The following is an 11,589-nucleotide window of genomic DNA, read 5'->3' on the forward strand; positions in this document are numbered from 1 at the left end:
CCTCTTGAGACAAATGACCAACATATTTTGTATTTATAATACATTTTTTAAAAGTGGTAAAATAGGGCCAGGCATGGTGGTGTACACCTTTAATCCCAGCACTTGGGAGGCAGAGGCAGGCGGATTTCTGAGTTAGAGGCCAGCCTGGTCTACAGAGTGAGTTCCAGGACAGCCAGGGCTACACAGAGAAACCTTGTCTCAAACAAACAAAAAGTGATAAAATTGAACCAGAACATTAAATACCATAAGAATCTGTTAAGGAAAAAATGCAGAAAAGAGGGTCTGCAGACAATAACATATGTCAAGAACATATTTGATTATAGAAATATGTTCTTGTATATGCAGGCAAATCTATAAACTATAAATAGCTATATACCTAGGAACACAGAGAAAACCTGTAATATGTTCTATGTAAAACCTGTTAGCCTTTTCAAGAAAGGCCCAAAAGAGAACTGACTGGTAAAAAAAAAATTTGACAAACCCAAAGGGGCAAATATCATATTTTCATTCATATACAGGATCCATAGCATACATGCATATGGACACATCCATGCACACACACAATTATTTAAATATGATTATAGAATATCAGTAATTTATGTATTGCTATTAACCAATTTATCAATAGAGGAGTGAGTGTGTGCGTGTGTGTGTGTGTGTATGTGTGTGTGTGTGTGTGTGTGTGTGTGTGTGTGAGTGTGTGTGCAATTAAAGTAGAAAGGATATTACTTAGGGGGAGGAAGGGATCCTTAGGAGATGGAGAGCAGAACAAGAGAGGAAAATGGATGGGGTGAATATGAGTAAAGTAAATGGCGTTCACACATGAAGATGTCACATTAAAAATCACTTTTTAAAAGAGATGATTTAACAGACCCAGAAAGACAGCACCAAGGTTTTAATCAGTTGCATGCTCTTGCTCATAATTTCCATTCCCATGTATGTGTAACACAAATCTTGGAAGTTGAAAGGATGCTATGGTAGAACTGGTCCAGGGAAGCAGTGAAAGGGGAAGGAGAGTCAAGTGAAGGAAATAGGGTGTGCATGAACAAAGCACACACATGTGAATCCGTGAGAAAGTCTTTCAGTATAAAGGACACAAGGGTTATTTGACAAACCTAGACAGTACATCCAAACCACCTTGTAAGTGCACATGCACAGAAAGTGATTCAGCCATGCACAGACAGCAGATGAACCAAAAGTGGCCAATTTCCAAACGTCTTAACTTGAGAATTTTTAAAAGTAAAAGAAATTACATATTACACTTTTAAAGTTACATATGAGCTATAAACACCCTTTAATGTTATGAAGAAATGATGTTTAAATGGTTTGTTGTGGAAAACAGCATGGTAGCTTAAACAGAAAATATGTGTAAGGTGTCTGAAGGGTAGGTCGTGGTTAGTGAGAAGGAGCTGATAGGAGCCAACTTCTTTCTGCCTTTGGGTGTTGAGTGAGAATGACTTTGGGCTCTCTAATCTCCCAAGGAAGGAGCACTGTTCATTCTAATTGATCCAGCAGTTTTCTGGGAAGTGAAGCTGGCTTGCACTGGAGCACAAAGCAAAGGGCCCAGAATCAGTCATTCGACTCATATAAATAGCAAAGGGAGAGTCTTATTTAAATGGAATGAGTCACTACAGCTTTTTTTTTTAATATAGAAACATGCTATTTATGCCTTCAATGTATAGAGGTCCCTGTGATTAACATTTGGGCTCTAGACACTAATTTCACATGTGACATGGCACAGCAGCAAATCATTGTCAAGGGGGTAATGCCAGGCTTCTGTTTAAGGCCTTCACTTCAGTCAGAAATTGACAAATAAATGTGAAACTACTTCTGATCTAAATAAATCATTAAACCCTATATGCCTTAGTTCTGGGCCTATAAGATCGTGAGTTTCTAGGTACGTGGGTTTGGATTCTTAAGATCCAGCAAGTCTTTTGTAGCTAAATTAGTAGAAAAGAAAAATACACCCTAGGGATTGTGGTCAAGTTGTAGTATGATTAATATTGTTGCTGCTAACTTAATTTTAGAAACTATCACTTTCCACTTTTGTTTTAATTAACTAATTAACATTGCTTTGATTAACGTTGTTATGAGGCCACACTTTGGCTATCTACTAAACCAACTACTACCTCATGGATATCTATTGGCCAAATTAAAACATGCCTGGAATTCCAAGACACTCCAAATATTGTCAGAGCTTGGGTGATTCCAATTACTTAGAGTTCATTAAGGCATTATTAGTCTGTGCAGAATGAGGTGAATGTTATTTCTCACTCTTTTGAGTTTTTGTGGCTCTTTTGGCTCTATGGATCCTATTTATTTCCCAAGGCAAAGATTCCTTAAAGAAATTCAGTCAGGTTAAATCATGTCACATAGCTTTCCCCATCTGGAGTTTTAGAGCATTTGTTTATTGAGCAGCTCACACTCTTTTTTTTTTTTTTTTTTTTTTTTTTTTTTTTTTTTTTTTTGGTTTTTCAAGACAGGGTTTCTCTGTGTAGCCCTGGCTGTCCTGGAACTCNTCTGTGTAGCCCTGGCTGTCCTGGAACTCACTCTGTAGACCAGGCTGGCCTTGAACTCAGAAATCCGCCTGCCTCTGCCTCCCAAGTGCTGGGATTAATGGCGTGTGCCACCACCGCCCGGCTAGCACGCACTCTTGACATCTTTTTTTTTTTTCTTCCTACTTATTCACGTATCTTTACTGAGACCTGAACATTGTCAAGCTTTGTGCTAGGTCCTGTAGGCATCTATCAATTGTCTAGTGTATATGTACAATCTTTTAACATCTATTCAAGGCTCCTTCGAAGACATTTATAATTTCCTCAGTGTCAGCAGTTCTCAAGATAGCATGCGTACAGGATGGATTGATCCTAAGTCTCTTAAGCAGCAGCTCTCAAGGCTCATATAGCACACAGCTTTCATATGTGAAGATTCATAATGAAAGCTGTTGCTTTAAAAAAATCAAAAGGATGGATTTTCAAAACCCAGACAGCCCATCTACAGGACCTGTATATATACATGAACACAAAATGATTTAGTATGTGCAAAGAACCACAGCTGAACCAAACTTACACAACTTCCAAACTTTTTCTCAGCTTGTACATTTTTTAAAAGGAAAAATTTATTTCTAGCACAGTAAAGAGAATGTATTCATTCTGTTGGCCTTGTTGTCCAGATTTTATCTAATAAGACTTTGTCCTTAAAATATAAGACAACTCAAAAATTATACTTTTTTAAAGTATGTGCTCCATAGACATCACCCTCTCTCATGCTGAGGACACGAAGATCAAAGCAAACAAAACCAAGAAAACAGAGAAACAAGAAAACATCGTTGGGTTTATCTTAATCTCTTGAATGCCATAGAACTAGATACAAATAAATTGAGTGATATAATGGAGTGCTCTATTATGAATCTATGATAAAAAAGCATGGGCAAAAATAAGCTTTGGGAGAAAAATAAACTCTTAAAAAAAAACCCAAAAAACAAAATAGATCAAATAAGAGTCTATGCATTTAATTCAGGCAGGTTCTACACATTATATTCAGGGCTCTTTCCATGGGTACTGTAAGACAATCCACAAATGTTTTCAACTCTCGATATGGCACCCTCCATGAGCTGCTCTTTCTCCCTCAGATAGCTTTTATTGTCTTGCCTGACCTGTTCTTTATCTTCTTGTTTTCACACTTTAGCTTAAGTGGAAAGGAAAAACAGGCTTCTTTGCTGTGTTCTCAGAATCTTAACCTTAGGGAATCATCAGCCTTCACATTCCCCCAGCGTCCCATTCATAACTTCATTTATCAACCACTCAATAACTATACTTGTCAAAAAAAAAAAAAAAAAAAAAACTTCTCATGACCGCTTTCAAAAAATAGCAGTATGTCGACAATCTCCATTCCCAGTCAATACATAGATATCTTCCACCTCTTCTCTCTCCTGGAAAACAGAGTTATTGTGAGTTACCAATAAATTACTTTGTCTTTTATATACTAGCATGCATCAAGCAACTGTTTTATGGTGATTACTATGCTAAATTGTTTTTTATACACACACACACACACATATAATTATATCTTAATCAGTTTTTAAATTTACTAACATTCAGAAATTTATATTAAATTTAGTGTTAGAAATTATTATTCTGCATTCACAGATAAGAGAAAAGTCCTAAGTACGTGAATAGAGGCAAAGTAAAACTCTTAGCTAGTGAATTAAAGGTGGTGGAACAAAAACTTTGATTCAAAGCCAGGTAGAGAAGTTGTCAAAGCCCTTTTCTACTTAAATATTTCCTTTCTTACAGAGTCATTTTCTCAACCATATATAACATTTTTCTGTAATTATTTTTCAGTATGATCATGGCAAATATATTTCTGCCTTATTTATTCTGATTTGTAGTGTCTGAAGTGAATAAAGATCCCAAGTGGGTGGACAGTCAAGTTGATGTTGTGGAACAACACAGCCTATTTTATGTCTTTCATACTATAAATTAGAGGTGGTGTGTTGTCATGAAGAGTCTTGCCTTAAAGTATAAATTCTAATTCCAGCTCCGACCTTTAAATTCAGGAGCCCTAGAGGAAAGATTTAAACTCTTTGAGACTCTACAGCATGAGGAAAGAAATATGTACCTCTCAGGGTATCAATATTTGTAGTATTGATTATATACCAAAGTCCAAATTAATGCAAAGTTAGCTTCTTCCTCCTACTCGTAGGATCCTGCCAGCTCAGGTCCGCCCACTGCACAACTCAGGTGGTATAATATAAAAGAGGGTTCCAAAGCTTCATTTTCTAAGAAGTCAGCACCTAGATGAGAACATCTGCACCTAGAGGGGAGAGACTTACTAGAGAAAAATTGCTCAATTCTAATTCTAGGGAGACATCACTTTCCAAATCTCCATTCTTTGGCAGTTGGCTTAAGATAACGTTATCTGGATGGTTTTGGTTTGGATTTGTTTTTGCTTTCTTCTTGCAGGTGAGATTTCTGCAGAGTTTATTGTTCTTTGGGGAGGTTTTAACTATTTTTCAACTCTGTGTTCCGGTTTCATAAGGGTATCTATAGGTGTAACTACAGTCCTTCATAATAAGTGTGATTTTATCTTGTAAAATTATTGTGGCATTAAATGTTTAAGGAGTAAATAATGACTTGCTAGAAGAACCCTTATGTTGCATAACATGAAGTTCTCTAGAGAGGCAAGTAAAAATGCTGACATTTTTCATTTTGTCTACATCAAAATAAATAGATAAAAATTGAGGAACATAGTGACAGTATCTATGCTGTTCACAAACTTGGTTGCTGCCTCCTATTATTTTTGGTCACAATGAGCCACTTCAGAATGTAGAAACTACCAGAAAATGTGATTCCCCATTGCTAAGTTAAAGTGGTAAAGAGAAAAAAGGCAAACTAATGATTCCATTTTCTCATATTTATCCATGTGCCTTTCTTAGTAAAAGCTTTTAAAAAAGAAAAGTTATGGCTTCAAACAAACATTGATCCATCATGAACTTGTTCATCCTAAACAATCAAGAATTCACACCAAAACATAATGAATATATTGAAGTTACCAATAGAAACATCATTTATTAAACAGTCTCCATGTGTATCTTCACATTATTCCATGTATTTTTGCATATTATTATTTTATAGAATCAAGTCCCTAAGCCCTGAATTCCTAATTTAGTAGGTTTGAAATGATTAGGAGTACTGATTGTTGTTTTGTTTGTTTGCTCATTTGCTTGTTGTCTGTTAGAACTTTGGTTTTACAATCACTAGACCAAAAGTCATGACCTACCCACCTGAGGATAAGATAATAACTCTTGTTTTGAAAGGCTTGGTGTTTGTTGAAATTTTAAGTGTATTTTCCACTCTGCCTTTCAGAGACGTTTCACTGTGTCTCCGGATGAATAAAAATCATTTAATCTCTACTTTCTGATATAGGAGCATATTGCCCTTCTACACTGCCCAATTTAAGAGACTAGTTGTCATCCTGTATTCAGTATTCATCCTGTATTCATCCAAATAAACCACTGTATCAATACTAAATGGAAGTGTATGATTAATTAGAGGGGTGTGTAAAGGTATGAGCATATAATTTGGTTAGAATCTCTGTATGGTTAGCATTCATTTCCGTAAAAATTAAAACTGAAGCAATCTGTATTATTTCCTGATATTTACCTGGCTAGAAGTGACATCATGGATAAATAGTCTATTTTGGTTTCCAGGTCAGGGAATACAATCCATTATAGTTCAGAAGACACATCAGCAAGCAGGGCTGGTATAGCAAGTAGAGGGAAACTGGCTAGTCACACCATGTCATAGGGTTACTACTGCTGTGATGAAACACCATGACCAAAGGCAATTTTGGGAGGCAAGACTTTATTTCACTCACAGTTCCGTACAACAAACAGTTCATCATCAATAGCAATGAGTGCAGGAGCTCAAGCAGGACAGAGATGTGGAGGTAGGAGCTTATGCAGAGGCCATTAAGGAGTTCTGCTTACTGTCTTGCTTCCCGTGGCTTGTTCAGCTTGCTTTCTTATAAAACTCAGGATCACCTGCCCTGGGTCATGTCATACACAGTGGGCTTGTTCTTCTAACATCTATTATTAATCACAAAGATGCTCCCACAGAAATATGACCATAGTTCAAATTGATGAAAACAATTCCACATTCTCCACCCAAACTTTCCCCTTTTCTGTGTCTTACCATTTTTATTCTGTAGCTCTGTGAGCCTTGGACAGAGTAGGAACAACTTGTTCTACTGATGAGAGCCACGCATGCCAGTTGGTGCATTCTACAAAGGAAAAAGTCAATCATTACATTACAGAAAATGGCAAAGAAGGAAGCAACTTCTATGCAGACATGGTCATGGGCATGTCTACCAGGAAATCTCTCCCCACTGGGTACAAGGCCTTGGGTTGGCATTGACCAGGCCAAAAGTAAGGTTTTCCACTCAATGCACAAAAATTGTATGTTCCATGGCTGTAAAAAAGAGAGCCAAACATTCTAACCGCAAAGACAAGTATGTAGTTGTTTTTTCTTTCATTGATTATTACAATGTAAAGGGAAAAAATGACTCACCATTCTTGTACAAGAGAAATCTAACTTTAAGTTGCTTTAATATAAAGTGTGTGAGGTATCTGATAACACTTGAGAAACTCTGAGCACACTGACTTCAGTGGAGAACTTTCAAAGGTGCATTGGCAGAATGCTAATATAAGCCAGAGCAAAGCAGACACAAGCTTCTGATATCTTTCCTGTCTTCTTTCACCTTCAAACTCCAAATCCCTGCATCAAAGCACATGTTATCTAATTTCCCCTTGGACATTTCCAGAGGCTTTCCTTTAATTGTATTCACTGTGCAGCCACTGCTTTGTGACAGCATCTCCAGGGAGAATAGTGCCAGACATAAAGGGAGTTGCAGGCTGAGAGGAGCAGACAGCTTTTAAACTCCAGGGCATTTCTGACCATCCTTAGTGATTCCAGTGAAGCAGCAGACCTTATGTGTCAACTGTTTATAAACTCCCCTCCTTCTCTCCTCCCTCCCACAACCTGCCCTCCTACCCAATCTCCCAGCCTTCAGTCCATCTGTTCCTTTCCAGGCCACTAGTGGCAAGCAGATTCTCTGGGCAGCTCCCATGAGAGTATGTATGTTTAAGCTATTAGGTGCAGCTATGTGTAGCCTTAGAGGAGGATTGCCAGTGTGGCTTGTACAGAGTTTAATATCAACTGAGGTAATGAACACACCAAAATTTTACCTATTGAGTTTGGCATCATCATGGGCGTGACATTTCCACATATGTAGAAATATTTTAGAGCTGGAAAAAGTCAACATTATTTCCATTAATACCATTATTATATTTTTTAAAAAGTTATCTGTCTTAAAAATCAACAGACAGTCTAGACTAAATGACTTCCAAATTGTCATTTTTTTGATGCTAGAAATTTCATTCAAATTTGATGGGTCATACTTCAAGTATTTGTTCCCCAGAATTGAACTGTTATTTAATATTTTCTAATTACTGGTGAAAATGCATACACCCTCTTCAATAAAACTTTTACAACCTCAGAAGAAAATGCTTAGGAGCATTATGCTATGAGTGCTTTCAATTAGTGAGATAAGTAAATTGCTTAAAGTGATAAATGGATAAACTAGCTTTTGAGTTCTGGTATTAGAGTTGAGAGTTTTAACTCTAAAACTTAAGTAAAAAAACCCAAGGTTCTTTCTGAGGCTTCTTCTAGGAAGGAGTAAACCTTCTGAGCTATGTTTGCATCACCTCACTTCCAGTGGGAACAAAAGATCAGGCTGCCTTTACTATTCATAGAAAATAATAATATTTAATATAAATAAGTGGTGATTAAAATTAGGTACTAATTATTAATTGAAAGGGGAGATGGAAAATACCATTTTGCAGTTTCTACAATTATAGCTTTATTCAAAACCAGTCTCTAAGGTATTCTATCCAAAAGTTTAAATATGCCTAGTCTATAGAAGGAGAACAGGGACTTATGAGCAGGATATAGGTAAACTAACCAAGATCATATAGGTTAAAGTACTCAACCTTGAGTTCACAATCAGTGTGATTCTGTAGGTCTTAGCCAAGACTACCAGAAATTAAAACATTAAGGTTATGTGAATAAGGATATCGAAGTTTTTGCAGGAATCAGCGGCAGACTGATATCATGAGTGGTATCTGGGAAGTTATCAGGAGTAATTAGGTTTAGCTGAGTATCTCAACTTCAACCAACCGCAGAATTATTCATTGTCTTCTCTGCTTCTGTTAATAACTCTTCTTTCTGTTCTCATTCTTCTCTCCATTACAATCCAGCTCATGTCCAAAAGTGGTCTAACTTGGTTAGGAAAGCAACCACACAGCAGAAGGATGAGTTAACTTCTCTGTAGACACCACCAACTTGAAAACAACTAGTAGAAATGGCAGACTGTTTCCTAGGGACAAATTAAGCATGTGATTTCACTCCATTTCTTAAAATTTACTTGTGTTTACTTTTTACCAATAGACACTTTTTGAAACATTGTCCCTCAGAATGTGTAGGACTCCAGGGGCTAGAGATACAGTTCAGTGGTTAAGACTACACACTGGTCTCCTAGGGAAATGGGATTCAGTTTCCAGCACCCATGTAAGGTAGGTCATCACTGCATGTAACTTCAACTCCAGGAGTTCCAAGGCCTCTAGCCTCTGGCCTCTGGAGGCACCTGCATTTCCTGCACATACACATACACAGACATACACATACATAATACACACAATTAAAGCTAAACAGTTTTTATTTAAATGCTTTTGAGAATTTCATACATCAGTAATATATCATTTCCATGCCCCCCTCACCACCTTTGCAACTCTTTATTCCCCTAGGCCCCATCTCAAGATCATTACCTCTGTTTAATTATGCAATTAATGGCTACTGAGGTGAGTCAGTCTTTTCTAGGGACTAGCCCTCTTATAGGCTATCCAATCCCAAGTGATCAGTCCTTAAGCATATTATTATATATGAGCAACAATAGGTGAACTTAATGGGCTGTATTCATAAATCATTTAAAAATAATTAAATATGTATTTTAAAGTATAAGACCCCAGAAGGTGTATTTTCAAAGTGATCAATTAGAGTTATAAATAACAGCAATTTCTTAAGCATACATTTCATGCAAATATTTAAGTCAATTTTTGAAATGTCTTGAGAGTGTGAATCATTTTAATGCATAAGGCATGTCAGCAGAAGAAAGTGTTTTGACTAAAAAAATAAAACACAACTTCTTTTCTAGACCTTATTACTGAGTTTATTTCTAATATACCTTCTCTGGGTAAAAGCTGCAACTTGAAGCTAATTTCTCAAACTTGTATCATCTTTGACATTTCAATTCCCCTGAACACATCAAATATAGGCAGTCACTTCTCACACTTGTTTTATCTCCTCTGAAGTATTCTCACTGATATTACCGAAGACTATATTCCCAAGACATTCTGTCATAGCTACTCACATATTCTGTGTTGCCTTACCAAGCCCCAGTGTCCCAACAGTAGTCATGCATCAGGGAACCCAAGCATATTCCATCTGACAGGACCAAATTGCCATAGCTACAGAGATATGCCCAGCCATAGATATCTCTCTGCTTTCTATACTTGTGCTTCTGCACAGATTATCTTCTCTGCCTCTACCAATGCCTACTGTTCATCTGTATTTTTAAATATAGAAAACATATTCTTACCCCCCAATTCCTAATCCAAATATTAAAATTATTTTACAAATTATATCTGCATAAGACCTTCTAAATCTCTTCATGTAGAATTCATAAGATTTTGTTGTATTGTTAGTATGTTCAATTTCTTTTTCTTTTACTTGTTAGGCACAATGAAACCATATGTACTAGTGTCAGTTACACAGAAGGCTACAGCAAGAGGATTTATGGATCTTAAAAGTTCAAGACATGCTTTTACAGTGTGGCAAGACCCTGTACTTAAAGAATTCACATAACTTTTGCATGTTCATGAAGTAGATTATGATAATGCAATACATATCAAATGAGAAGATTGGGGCGTCTCGCACTGTAATACATGTTTCCTTACCATATTAAATTGTAAGCTTCTTATAGGCATTTTGTCCCTCCTCTTCATCGCCAACAACTATAAAGTATCTGATTTAGAAATTTGTGTCCAGTGACCATCAGAGAATCCCTTATCTAATACTCGGTAAATAAATCCAGGTGGTAAGTCTACACTCAATAATAACTCATCTTTCAAAAAAAATAAGTCATTTTTATTTTTAATTAATAGTTGATGTTTATAATTTTTATAATTCATACATATGTAAATTTTCTTTTCAGCATATCCTTCCTTATCACCCTCTATTATCCCATTTCTCCTCATTCTTGCTTACAACCACATGACATGTAATATTCTAATACACCATGTAAACATTTCCACCTGCCCCTGGACCTGTGAAAGGAAATGCAAAAACTTAGATCTGGTAAGTTATTCTTACAGACATGTTTAAAGTATTTTGCTTTAGAAGGAGAAAGGCTTATAAATGATTGCTTAAAGATTTGGATCTGTGATAACTGAACTATCTCTGTGGAGACATAATGTCTGGCTGATCTTGATAGATTGCATATAAAATAGTCCCTTTATATAATGAATCACCACTGTTCCTGAATGTTGTGATTACAGTGAATTTTAATTTGTTTGAGATATTACTGGTCTCATTCATTGTCATCTAAATTTGATCAAAATATTCTTCATTAATTGATGGAAGTTTAATAGGTGATAAAGCAAAACTGGGAGTGGTTTTGTTTGTTTGTACTCAGACATTATCTTTTGGAATATTTGTTCTCAGGCTAGGCATAATGGCGCATGCCTTTAATCCCAGCACTGGGAGGCAGAAGCAAGGAGATTTCTGAGTTTTAGGCCAGCCTGGTCTACAGAGTAAGTTTCAGTACAGCTGAAGGTACACAGAGTAACCATTAAAAAAAAAAAAAAAAGACAAAAGAAAGAGAAAGAAAGGAACAAAGAAGGATGATAGGTAGGGGTTTCTTCCTTTGTTCCTTCCTTCGTTCCTCCCTCCCTCCCTCCCTCCCTCCCTCCCT

General features: G+C 36.5%; 1 protein-coding gene and 1 long non-coding RNA gene across 12 annotated transcripts in view; one reads left to right on the forward strand and one right to left on the reverse strand.

Annotated features, from left to right (window-relative positions):
* Window positions 1-11,589, forward strand: part of Grm5 (glutamate metabotropic receptor 5) — a 477,051-nt gene that overhangs the window by 432,110 nt on the left and 33,352 nt on the right. The gene's annotated exons all lie outside the window — the stretch shown is intronic.
* LOC115065088 overlaps window positions 3,248-11,589 on the reverse strand; it is a 48,877-nt gene continuing 40,535 nt past the window's right edge. For all 3 annotated transcript variants that reach the window (XR_003844894.1, XR_003844892.1, XR_003844893.1), the window contains 4 exons: window positions 8,739-8,937; window positions 7,748-7,807; window positions 6,696-6,783; window positions 3,248-3,931 (listed from right to left, as the gene is read on the reverse strand). This is a non-coding gene — a long non-coding RNA (uncharacterized LOC115065088). The remainder of the gene's footprint in view (window positions 3,932-6,695; window positions 6,784-7,747; window positions 7,808-8,738; window positions 8,938-11,589) is intronic.

This window comes from Mus pahari, chromosome 1 (assembly GCF_900095145.1).
Source record: "Mus pahari chromosome 1, PAHARI_EIJ_v1.1, whole genome shotgun sequence".
Taxonomy (NCBI): domain Eukaryota; kingdom Metazoa; phylum Chordata; class Mammalia; order Rodentia; family Muridae; genus Mus; species Mus pahari.